The sequence below is a fragment of the Rhinichthys klamathensis genome, unplaced genomic scaffold (assembly GCF_029890125.1).
Source record: "Rhinichthys klamathensis goyatoka isolate OS25496 unplaced genomic scaffold, OSU_Roscu_1.1 h1tg000068l_1, whole genome shotgun sequence".
Lineage (NCBI taxonomy): Eukaryota > Metazoa > Chordata > Actinopteri > Cypriniformes > Leuciscidae > Rhinichthys > Rhinichthys klamathensis.
The window spans coordinates 4,097,482-4,110,696 of record NW_026606611.1 but is presented as its reverse complement, the minus strand read 5'-3'; positions in this window follow the sequence as shown (position 1 = coordinate 4,110,696).

Genomic DNA, 13,215 nt, shown 5'->3' with positions numbered 1-13,215 from the left:
CCCTTTAGTAAATAAGCATGTAGTTAATTAATTTTACAGTACCCTACTTAAATGTGTAATTACACTGTAACAAGAGCACCTTAAAATAAAGTGTAACCCTTTATTTTAAGGTGACAGTTGTACTTACTCAAATAAGTATACTGAGTAGTATGAATTAACTACATGTAGGCTACAGAGTTACTGTTAGGGTTTGGTTTTGGGTTAATTATACTTGTAATTATACATAATGTATTGTAATTACTAAGTACATTGTGTGAATGACAGTCAAGAAGGTCAAGGCCTCTGAGGTGGGAAGGAAAAATTCAACATCAAAGTCAACATTTTAGAGTCAATTATTATAGATAATTTTTAAATCAGTCTCACAAAAAAAATTGGATTTGTTCCTGTAATGGTTTAAAAGATGGGAAACAAAGTTTACTGTACTCGTGGAATGCACCATACGCTAAAAACAAGACACAATACACTGAGATCAATAGCTGGATGAGTTGCATGGAAATTAATTTCATTGCAAGGTCCAATATTCCAAGTTAATTTTGAAGTAATACTGCCGCCCTCTAGTGGTGAACAAAAGCAATTGGATCATGTTTTATAAAAATGTAGCATTGCCTTGTAATTTCATGTGTCATCTAGATTTTTCATTGAAACAACCCCATCAGGGAGCTTCTTTTCTGCCTAGCATTTCCCTACATGAATAAGCATATGCTTCAGTCAGACAGATTAATGAGCAGAAGATCTATTGACAGACAAGACAAGCCTAATGATGATGGGAGTTCTGGTAGTGATGACTGCAGCCTTAGTCAACGCATAAATCATCTCCTACTTTACTCTGCAATGAAAAAATTCAGACATCTGTTTTGAATCTATGGGATTTCAAATTCACACATCCCTTAAACCCCAAAGTCCCGTTAACATCTCTCACGGTTAAATTATTCATTAATATTGGCTCTGCGTTCTGCACAAGTTCAGGACATTCACTTAAATTTTTTAAGGGTGCATGAATTTTTTATCTGTTTTGTAAGTCTGCAGAATATTGGGAGGTTTTAGACATTCTTTAAAATAGATATTCATTTTCTTTTTATGTTTGTGAATTATTGCTGTAGTTTCATGTTTCCAGTGCTGCGTGTCAGATCTATGAATGCTTTTAAGTGATTCATGTAATCAGTTTGTTAGGTTAGGTTAGGTTAGGTTAGGTTAACATCCTGACAAAACTCAGAATGAGCCCTTGGCTGCTGTAAAGTTGAGTGTTTGTGATGAGCTGGAGAGATTATGCAAAAGTTTCAATGGGCCCTTACTGTGTGTTTGTAATTCTTTGTCCTCTTGTCTGATAGAGAGGAGAGAAGGAGAAGAGAACTTGCCAGCAGAGGGAGCAGTTTGTACGGCTACATGCAGCTGATAAGCCTTTCCTCTCAAATTGTTAGTGTTTCCTCTTTACGCAAAGATTATCACTGGCTCCTAATAACGGTATTCCATTACTTTTCTCATTTCATTTGTCATTCGGCTGGTTTCGTTGTTTGATCATTCATTGAGATTTGTGCTTTCTCTGCAGTTTGAAGTATAATCAAGTCATCTGAGTTCTGTGGGAATGGGTGTTTATAGGCTTCCATTACAGGCCATCGATTATTCATGGGTTGATTATATGGCTATTGTTTCCTGCCATTATTTCTGAGAGTTTTTATTGATCAAAATAGTCCACCCACATGTAGGCTACACTCTTTCCTTGCTCATCTCGATGCAGAAATTACTTTTGTAACTATAGTCACTTATAATGATCAAAATATTGAAATCTTTGCTGTGTATAATCCATGCCAGAGAGAGATCAACAGTAAATCTAAACACTGTTAAGGTGTCTCTAATAAGTAGTGTCATTCGCGTTTCCTGCTGGGGGATGTCAATCTGTTGTATCTTCCTTTTCTGGGATACTACAACAACTTCTGTTTGTCTTGCTTCTGGTGTTTTGTTAATTATGGTTACATATGTAGCATGTGTGATTGTGCAGAGTTTTTAATAAAGAGCCTGCTGCGCAAGACCAACCGGAATAACAACATTTTTTTAAGGTTAAAAGTCCCTCTTGTATTTGTCACAAAATGTTAAAACAATTCCCACAGATCAAATTGTATACAGAGTCAAAAACTGAATATTAGTATAAATAGATGATAGATAGATAGATAGATAGAACTGTCACAATCTAATGATAGATAGATTATAGATACCTATGTGTTATTTGTCACAAATTAAATTTTTTTTTTTTTAAATACCACGGATCAAAATATTCAACCCCCTACTATGAAACAATGTTGAAAGTCTGTCACATTGGATCAACTTAATTATCCTTGTCTGAATGCCTTGAATCTAATTTGGAAACCAAATGTTAGTTAGCTGTTTCAGTAGCAGGTGGTCCCCTGCCAAATGTCTTTACCATCCATCTGCAGAGCACCTGTGCTCTCGTTCTGCTTATGCTCTGGTTCGCCAGTGAATCATTCACCATTGAGTAATGCATTGTCCCTCTCAGCTCTGGGCATTGACACCATGAAACCAATGTAAATGATTGAAGTAATGACTGAACATGTCACTGGATGCTGATACTCCACCGTGATGAGAACATCAAGCCACTTCAGCCTGGTTCAGTTCAGTGCTGACCTGATATTGTTGTGCATGTCCATTAAAAAAAAAGGGCTGTCATCAGTGTGGCATCTGTGATGTTGTGACATTATGCCTGACCTCTAGGCGAGCCATCTAAGGTCCTGCTTGCCTTCTGGACCTGACAGGCCATCATCAGAAATAAACCTCAAGCGCTCTCATTACAGAGGACATTACGTTCATTTGCACAAAAATGATCTGATATGTCCTGGGTGGATGAGTGTAGTAGTAGTGGTGGGCGTGCATGAAACATCCGTGGAGCTTTACATCTGGCTGTGAATACTAAAAATGGGACATGCATACGGCTCAGACTGAAGCCAGCTTTTAATTGAAGAACACATAAACAGCTGTCAGAACAAGCAAAGGACCTAAATATAGGACACACACACACACAAACATGCTTGCAAGCCAGCTGCCTCCCTGTTTGTCCTCCTCGAGAACACTCTATTTTCTGAAGAAAAAAAAAAAACAGCGAGAGAGGGGGGTTGAGTACAACATAAAGCCAAACTCTCCGTCTCTGTGCCCTGGGTTAAGGCTGATTAACTAGCAAAATTAGAAAACCAACCGCAATGACCTCCCGCCAAACATATTTTTGAAATAATTGATCTCCTCCAATTCCCTCATGCTTTATTCCCATTGATTTCCAATGAGTGCTATTGGCCCCCAAGGGAAATTCCATCAGTGGTGAATAAGAATGCAGGAAGGGAAATGAGGCTACATTTAACATCAGTGCACACAAAAAGGGTCTGTATGAATGTTCACTGAACTGATAAGACCTTTATTCATTGTAGCATGGCCACTCATAAACAAAGAGAGCGAGGCACAACTCTGCGATGAAAGACAGAGTTCTCACACTGATTTCGGTTTTCAAGAAAGAAAGAAAAGGCACTTTTTGAGTTGTTTATGCAGCTCGTGTGAAATAAACAGTGCCTTTTCATTATTTCCCGTGACACCATGCAATAGGCTGTTTGGTTTCAAAGTAAAAACTGTAACATGATTACATAGCATCCCACATGTTTGTAAATGATGAAACTAATTCATATTTGAAATGATACTGGCTGTCGTTCCCGCACTTATCTGCCGGGAAACAAACCAGCTCAATAATCACGGCTTTGATGTGTTTGTGTGTGTCTAATTCCAATTCCATACAAAGATTTCATTTTTGAACTCAGCCGAGGATCCAGACACAGTTTTTTCGCTTGAAATTTTGTGCCGCAAGTCCCCAGAGTTTTTGTCCTTTTGCAACCAAAACCTTTTTATACCTCTGCTATATGTGATCTGTGTGCAAGCCACTGAAAATGTATTATTATAACAGATCTGCCATATTTCATGCATGAATATCCTTTTTTACGGAATAATGGTGTTACTTCTGCATCAAATATTTTCCAAACGTAAGTGCATTTTACTTTGTCACTGGACTGACGTTCTAAAATGATTTATAAAAACACTTGGTTTGATTGATGCTTTATGGATAAATCTCACAAAGCCTGCAATAGCCTACTACATTGTATAATAATATCTTCTTAATCATAATAATTAAGGCTGTGTCCAAATCACAAACTCTCTTGATATTTAGGTACAGCTAAAACACCCGGTGATCGCCTGGATCTCACAACTCCGAAAACGTCAGATACATTTTTCAAATAGGCGCTATCTTTATAAATAAACCACAGATTTGAGCTTTAAAGTAAACAATTACTTTCTCGCCTGAAACACTCTTAAAATTACATTTCATGACACAATAACAGTAGTATTTTGATATTACACGGGTTTTCTCCTCTGCTGTTGAGGCTTGCTAGTTGGTGTGAGATGCATTCTGGGATACCTGGCTGTCTCAAGTCGCACAAGTCACCTCTCGATGCATCCTCGGTAAACGGGGCGGATCAAGAACACATCCGGGGATTTGAACTGGACTTGGCTAGATGTGAACTTTGAATTGGAACAGTACTTGGGCAGTGACTGATGACGTTTCACAAGTCCACAAGAACACAAGTAGGCTACAGACAAGAACGCATATTGAGAAACGGCCAATGATTCACTCATACTGTATTATAATTATAACCTGCAGAAAAAGACACCGTTCTAAAAGCAAACCAAAATTGAGGACTGTATTGTTGTATAATTAAATAAAATATTTTTTATTAGTATTTATGAAATTTAAATCAAATCAAATTTGTTATTGGAATTTAAATAAAAAAAATGCAGAAAATCTGAAAAGCAAAAATCCAGATTAGAAGTAGGCTACAATTGTAGGTATACATCATGTAATTAAAAATGTACTGTACAATTTAAATACCCAAATAGTAATTCATTTCTTTCCATTAGTGGGCAACTGAGAAAGGTTGGAGAACAGGAACGGTTGCTTATTTGGCAATGTAAAATGATTCATTGTCTTAATGCAAAAAATAAGGCCTATATATATATAAATATATATGACCCAGTTCTTAACTGACATGAGATTTATCCTTACACTTAATAGAGGTTGCAAATTTAACAAAACCTTTCATGCTTTTTCATACATGGCATAAAGGCTTGAATTTTAAACTCATTCTTCCAAATTAGCACCCTGATTCCCACATGGTTGTGATGCTACTTAATGCTGACAGAGTGATGACACCTCTCCATTGAGAGTGTCTGAAGAAGCCAGGCCTGATATGCACAGCACATGAGGTGAAGTGACAGAGAAACAGAACCAAGCCCAGGCCATGGCTGAAAATGAACCACGTATTCACAGTGTGGCAAAATAGCATGAATAAAATGTCGCCTGCACCCTGAGGCATTCCTGAGTATCTCTCATGGGTCACAAACCACCCCATCATCACGAGACACACCCAGAGCCAGGCTACACTGCTTTCATTTTTCAATAGTGACAGCTTGCCCTCTCTGGAACATGTTAGACAAATACTCCGGTCTGGTGCCATTTAGAACCTGATTTCGTTTTGAGGTCACATATATTTCTTTCCTCTTAAATGCTTCTTTCAAGTAATCAGTTTTCTTCTTGTTTACCCATAGCGCCCTGTGGCTCACGTCTATAGCCTACCAGTAAAGCATGCAGGAACTCCTGAGAAATATCTGCATCTGCAAAACGACCTGAATCAAAACAAGTCAACCAGGCCAGGGGCCAGACTATAGATTTAACTTGTGTTCATTAAGTCCAGCAGGGCTCATAGACTCTCTCAAGGCTCACCTTGCACCATAATGACTGTGGCGCCTCGATCTGATGACTCAGTGAATCTTTGAACAGATAAGGCGGTATTAATGTTATCCATTGCAATAGATTAAAAGAGTAAGCAATAAGTAAAGCAAACTGTTGCCATGAAATGACATGACATGTAAATCTACATTCAGAGCTAGATTTGTATATTTTATGAAGAAATGTGAGTGGAAAAAACTTACTACCATGACTGTTGTGGGTGGTTCTCACCTGTGAAAGGTTATCCCATTTCTTTGGGAATTTAAGTCTTGGTGCGCTATGGTGTGGCATCATTGATTCTTCTTACTGTTCCTGACAACACGCTGAATCCTCCAAGATGGTGTGCGCGAATGTGACATCTACATAGTGTCAGAAAAACAGTACAACAACAGAGTAGAATGTCTGAATTCATAGTATGCGAAAAACAGCACGTCAAAAGAGCAGTTCAAATTTATACTAAATGCATCTAATGAACACTTTACTATCCCATAAAGCCACGGGAGAGTTGTGAATGGCAGTGAAGCGATACAACTGATGCATGTAATGTAGGTCACGTGACAATGACAATATGGTTGATGCTGTACGCCTGAATTTCATGTATACTAGAAAATACTTTTTTAATGGTCACGAAGTATGTTTTAAATTAAATGTAGTACCTACTAGACCTTATACAATTTTAGGTACAGCTCTAGTTTATGGGTCTGTTGTACCGACCTTTAAGAACCAACTCTTAATCCTGAATATATGAGCAATAATAAAAGTGATGCTTTCCAGATCGAACACAGCTAATAAATTGAAGTGCTCTCAGTGAGACTTTGAGTTGCTGTGTGTGGCTCCTCTTTTCAAGAGTGGGCCGAACAGATCACTTAAAGGAGGAAAAGTGCAAGCTTTTATGACAAATGATCTCTCTCTGCCCCACACCACACCATCAAGGAGGTAAACATCATCTGTACTGGCCCTGTTTTCTGATGGGTAGATAATAACTCACATCAGGAGGCTAAATGAAACTCACCGGGAAAAAGGAGGAGCAAATTACTTTGCCTTTCTACTCCTTGACACTCATATCAATAGAGATAAATGTGAGGGTGTTTATAAAGCAACTCACCACAAATATTTTCACCTGATTACGTGCCACAGCGAATTCTTCTTGATAACATATCGCGTTAGCATCATAAAATATTTTGTTTAAATGCCAAAAGTAGCCAATTAATAGTTTTTAAGTGCATTTGACAATTTATTGTAAAATGGGTAACACTTTAATTGAAGGGGTGTGCATAAGACTGACATGACACCTTCATAATCATGACATGACACATGTCATGAATATGAAGGAGGTTTCATGCATGTTTACGACAACTGTCATTAAGTGTCATTCGCTCAATTATGACATTTTTAATGCAAATATGACATTGTTTGAGATGTCTTGGTAATGACAACTCGACATAAACCAATACATCATAACCTGTAAGTGTCTTTGTCATGACAACTTGACATTACTAAGACGACACAACCTGTCATAAACATGACATAGCAGATGAATCATCAAACTTTACAAACCACTTAGCTTTATGGGTTAACATCACATTAAACTGTCAGGTAGTTGGTTTTGACATTGGCTGTCATGAGGCCATTATAACATTTAAATGACAAATTCAATTTGTACCACTGTAGTTGAGGTCAAGAAAAATATTCATGACGCAGTTATAATGGCCTCATGTCAGCCAATGTCAAAACCAACCACATGACAGTTTAATGTAATGTTAACCCATAAAGCTAAGTGGTTTCTTAAGTTTGATAATTAATCTGCTATGTCATGTTTATAATGTCATGTTTATAACAAAATGTCATAATTGAGCGAATATGAAATGGCCGACGCAAGTCGACTTACGCCAAAAGAGTGGCACTTGACGCGATGTATGATGTAGGATGTTGGAGCAGCGTAAGCTTTGACGCCTCTCGCGCTTCAAACAAACAGGGGTGGGCAACAGACTCAAGCTCCTCCGACATTTCTCTTTAAAAATTCTTGTTTTAATTTAGACTTCTAGTTCGTGACCGGTGTTTTGTTTTGCTCTATCATCTGCGCTTCGGCGTTCGTCAATGTGTCATGCATCAGGTCAAGGGTCACTCTTCCCCGTAAATCGATGCGTATGACCGTCTGCCGGAAGCTAGTTATTTTAGGTGAGAAATATGATTTTTTTTTTATTTAACTCAGATTCTATTCTTCTGAAAGAAGACAGTCATAAAGGCCCACTAGGATGGCTTGAGGGTGAGTAAATCATGGGATAATTTTCATTTCTGGGTTAACAGTCCCTTTAAGTGTAATTGGTGAATTAAAATTGTAAGTTTTTGTGAACTTAAATACCCATGTTGTCACTTAGGACAACTTCACATTTCAAGTTGACTTAACTTAAAATTTGAAGGCAGGACAAACACTTACTTTTTAAAGTTGAAACAACCATTTTTTACAGTATTATAAAATGTAAAATTTTAGTGAACATGTTCATATTATTTTGTCATGCTAAAAATTATGTTGTCGAACGTCACAACTGACTTTATTTCAGTAGTGTGACGTGCTTTTTGCGTTAATTGAAATAGCGAATGAGAAAAGGGCTTGATTTTCTGACTTTCTGTAGATTAACTTGCACAGATGAATTGTGTTGAAGTAAACAGGGTCTGTTTTGATTTCATGTGGACTGTTACATTAAACCAATTTCTTTCCCACCTTCATATCCTGTACTAACAGTCGCCTCTTTCTGGCAGTGAAATGCACAGCTCAATTGATGTGCACATGCACAGAAGTTAATGAACCCATATGTTGCTGTGGATGACTGTGACAGCTTGTGCATTTTCTCAAAACACAGACATCAGCTGTCTCATCGTTTCCTGGACTGACGTATTAATAATCCAAAATACAAATACAGTACAACATAAATGTCACACTGGAATGAAAATAAATTAATAACCTAATTATCTTATGTTATCAAATTACTTGTAACAAATGATTAGCTTCTCCACAGTAAACAACTAACCACAAATACAACAGGGATTTCTTTCATTAAAACAGAGACATTCAATGTTTCCAAATCCACATGAAATGGTCAATATGTAGAGGAGTAAATATGTAAATATGTATGGAGATTATATTTTTTGTTTCAGATTTAGGAGTGGTTCAACAATATTGGCAGCACACTGTTTCTCTCAAGGCAATGTTTAAAAAGCATGGAAGAATTTACCTCCAAACCCAACGTTTATCTACACACATAGGCCTACTGAAAGGGTAAAATCAGGGAAATGATTCCAAACTAATTAGCGGTGCTTTAAAAAGCATTTTCACCTTTAGCTATGATTCTAGCGTGCATCTTTAATCACAGCAGGGGAATTGCTCGCTTAGTGATCGGATTTGCTCTCCTCATCTAAAGAAGTGTTAGCCAAATATATATACCACTGGGGAAATGCATAGGCTCATTTGAAAACCATTTAGCATACAAGAGAACACATAGAATATTGTGATAAATTAGTTAATTTAATAGTGCACTGCAAAAAGAAAAGTTTTAGAGTAGTAATTATGATCACACTTTTGGAGAGTGAAAACCATAACAGACTGCACTGATAAGCCTGCGGTGAAACTATTTAAGTTCATAAATAGCTCTGGTGTCACAGTTATCTGGACTTATTCACCTTTAGTTTCACTTTCATGGACTTTCAGTTTGTTTTCATTCCTTTGTTTGATTTTCCCGCCACTCATCAGTTGTCATGGACACTCATCAGATCATCACACCTGTTCGTCATCTCCTCATTATCACTGTGTATTTAAGTTCCCCACCTTCACTCTGTGTTTGTTGGATGTTGTTTGTTCGTGCATGTTACACACACATACTTTCTCTTCGTCGTTGTGGATTACCTGAGTTTGTTTATAGAAACCGTTTTGAACTCTCCTTCGTCTTCGTCCTTGTGACATGCTGTCAATTAGCCCAGAAAATCATGTTGATCATACCTCAGTTTGTAAAAGAACAAGAGAGTTCACAGTTCAATGGAAGCCTATGGGGAAAGGTATTGCACTGAAATAAACAGTACAATACACAGTTGTATGTACAAAGTACATTTTTGTATACTTTTAAAAAGATCAATCATAACTTAAATACTTTATTAGTATGCAGTAAACACTTTATTAAGTAAATCCACTTTTGAGCTACAAGTAATTCTGCAACTACATGTCAACTAACTCTCAGAGTATTAGTAGACTTTTAGTAGACTGTTATGTTACGTCGGGGTTAGGTTTAGTAGAATAAGTTGACATGTAGTTACATATAGTCAGTAAATGTTTGTTTACGGACCATCAAAATAAAGTGTTAGCAGATATTAAGCAGACAGTTTACTAATACTCTAATGAGAGTTAGTTGACATGTAGTTGCAATGTTACTGATAGTTAGTAGAATGCCTAAAGTGGACCATCTTATGACCCCCTTCAGGTGCATTCTGGGATTTCAACCTCCTCTTTTCCTCTGAGCTGGAGACCCCTCGGACCTCCCGTCTGTGGACCACTGGATGTGCTAGAGCAACCCGGTCTGGGACTCTGCGACAGCATCCCTCCCCCACGCTCCAGCCAGGGCAGAGTATCTCGCTGTCTACCTGCAACCTCTTGTGTGAGAAACTTAGCCTCAGGTATGTTGGCCCTTACTCCATTAGGTAATTGGTCAAATCAGCACGTTACATACAAGCTAATGCTCCCTTCAATCTACCGCATCTCTCTCTTAGTTTCCATGTCTCATTGCTGAAATCCATTCCCTCCTGGACTCTTGCTGAAGGGGTTGACACATGTTCTACCTGGTTGACTGGAAAGGATATGGGCCGGAGGAATGATTATGGGTTGCAGCAGATGGCATCCTAGACTTTTCCCATTTCATTTACCTGTGGATTTCACAGTGTATTACCCTGCTCCTTTGTGTTTACTCCTTCTGCCTTCGGATTTGGATTTGGATTTGATTGCCTGGTCAGATTTTTCTCTCTGGTTTTGTACTCCTAAACCCTGTTTTCAGTTTGTCCCTGCTAATAAACTCTGCACATGGGTCCACATGAGTCTCCTGTGTCTTCACCATCACAGCATGCACCACCTAGATTGCCATTGAGATGAAAAGGAATGCTATTGCTCTCTCTAAATAACCAAAACTAACTAAAATGACCATTTAGATTCCTATATTTTTGTGCTAAAGAATTAATATTTCTGCTTTTAAAACTCTTTGAAGTGCCTTGCACCTTAGACTTCCATGCAGTACTGTGGGATGAGTAGAAAATTCTGTCAGCTAAATGACATCATATCATAGAGCTTAACTTTTGAATGCAAAATATTCCTTTAAATGAGAAGAAGAGTGACTGATATTTGGCCCATAAGACTATGACGCATCAATCTCAGACTCTTCTTTCAATGTTCAAAGGTGGGCCTCGGTGTGATGCATCCAACATAGTTTATGAGTCACTGTGGCTTCTCCTTCATTTGATGCACATGTTCATAGTGCAAAATGACAAGGTGATGATACTATGTCTAGTTAAGCAAATGAGAACCAATGATGCATGAATAGATTGTGAATTATGAGTGCAAACAATATGCTACACACATCCACGCTGCTACTTGCATCTGTCTCCTATACTGATCAACCAACGGCATGGATCAAACAGATCAAAATTGGTATATTTCTAGAATTCAATTCCCAGGCGCTGATACAGGCGAAGACCACTGTGCTGATAACCCTCACCTCTGTCCAAGAAATCATTCTTTCAGCAGCAAACTGATGAATGTGTCACACATGGGCTGTTCCTGATGAGAGCTTCTCTGTGACTGTGCTGCTTCAAGGATAAATATTAACCCTCAGTCAGACTTCAAATCAAAAAATACAGGGAGTCACACTGTAACTTACTTTTAGTTATCAGAGCTCTCAGTCTCCAAGACCCATATCATTTTAGTGTAAATTGGTGGATTTTACTAAGGCAAGAATCACTATTTCTAGTCATAGGGAAACAAAGTTTAATAAGTAAATATATAAAGAATACTTCATTACTTTTGAAGGTGACCTAACTTGTGATTTTACGCCTGGTGGATCATAAAACAGGTGAAAAAAAATACATTGTATTGATTGTAGTCATCCTGTCACGGTAGGCTGTTGCAAGGAAGCGTACGACAAAGGAGAATACCATAGTCTTTAATACAAAAATAACAGCAAAGCAACCTATTAACACTGACAACATCGAACAAAGAACTGAAGGAAGACAGGAAATATACAGAGGAACAAAAGAGCTTAATAAATGAGCAAAAGGTGAACGGGATAATCAATCAAGGGAACAAACTGGCACACAATGGGGGCCGTGTTCGAAATCTCTCCCCATTCACTATACCCTACATTACTTCACTAATATAGTCCACTTGAAGGAGTGAATGAAAACAAGTGAGTGAATTCGGACACTGAGTGCGCCGGAAGGGCTGCCGCTTTTACATAGTTTGTCCTTGCTGTTTAAAAATTATTTGAAACTAAGCAAACTGGCAGCTCCAGTAGTGAAAAGAAAAGACTTATCTTGAACTCTGTTATGTATAAACTTAATTAAACAATTTTATAGGCTAATCAATTAAAGAAAGTTAAACCTGTATGATATTACGCTGTTGCCACATTGGACCAGCGGTTTGGAAAATGGATGGATGGATAATTCATCTACGGCCGCCATCTTCTGGCCAGACGCTGGAATTTTTCCGGTGCACGGTCTCTCACAGTGCATTATGGGTATAATCTAACTGTCTCTCTCTAGCCGTTGAGCATACTTCAGTTGTACACTCGGTATTGTGGTGCATTCTGGGATTGAATGAGTGCACTAGAGAATGTCCACTATTGTTTCGTATTGTAACATTTTCCCTAATTGCAATGCAAAGAAATTAAGTTATTGCACGAGCAAGCATTACTCACAATTATAAAAAAAAAAAAAAAAAAAAAAATCTAATTTAGAAGTACCATGTGCAGAGGTTTGATTTGGCCAGAACACAAATTCTACATTTTCCACACACACAAAAAAAAAATCTAATATTTGGAGAACTAACTTGGTATTTTGGCCATGAAGCATTTTCCACTTCTCACATGTGGAAATATGTTAGTTTGTCAATTAGGCAAGAGTGTTTGTATTACAAGGCCAGAGGGAGTCCAGGTTATATCCAGACATACGGTGTTTTGTTTCAGCGCATCAACATATTTCATTTGTCTTTGCAATTCTCTTTACGGTGCACCATAAATTTCACTGTAAGCTTGTACCTCTGAGTTAAAAACAGGCCCCGTTTGTGCTGCCCTGTGGCAGGGCTGATTAGTAACCCTGGGAAATGATTAATAACCACTGGGATTGCTGGTCAGAAT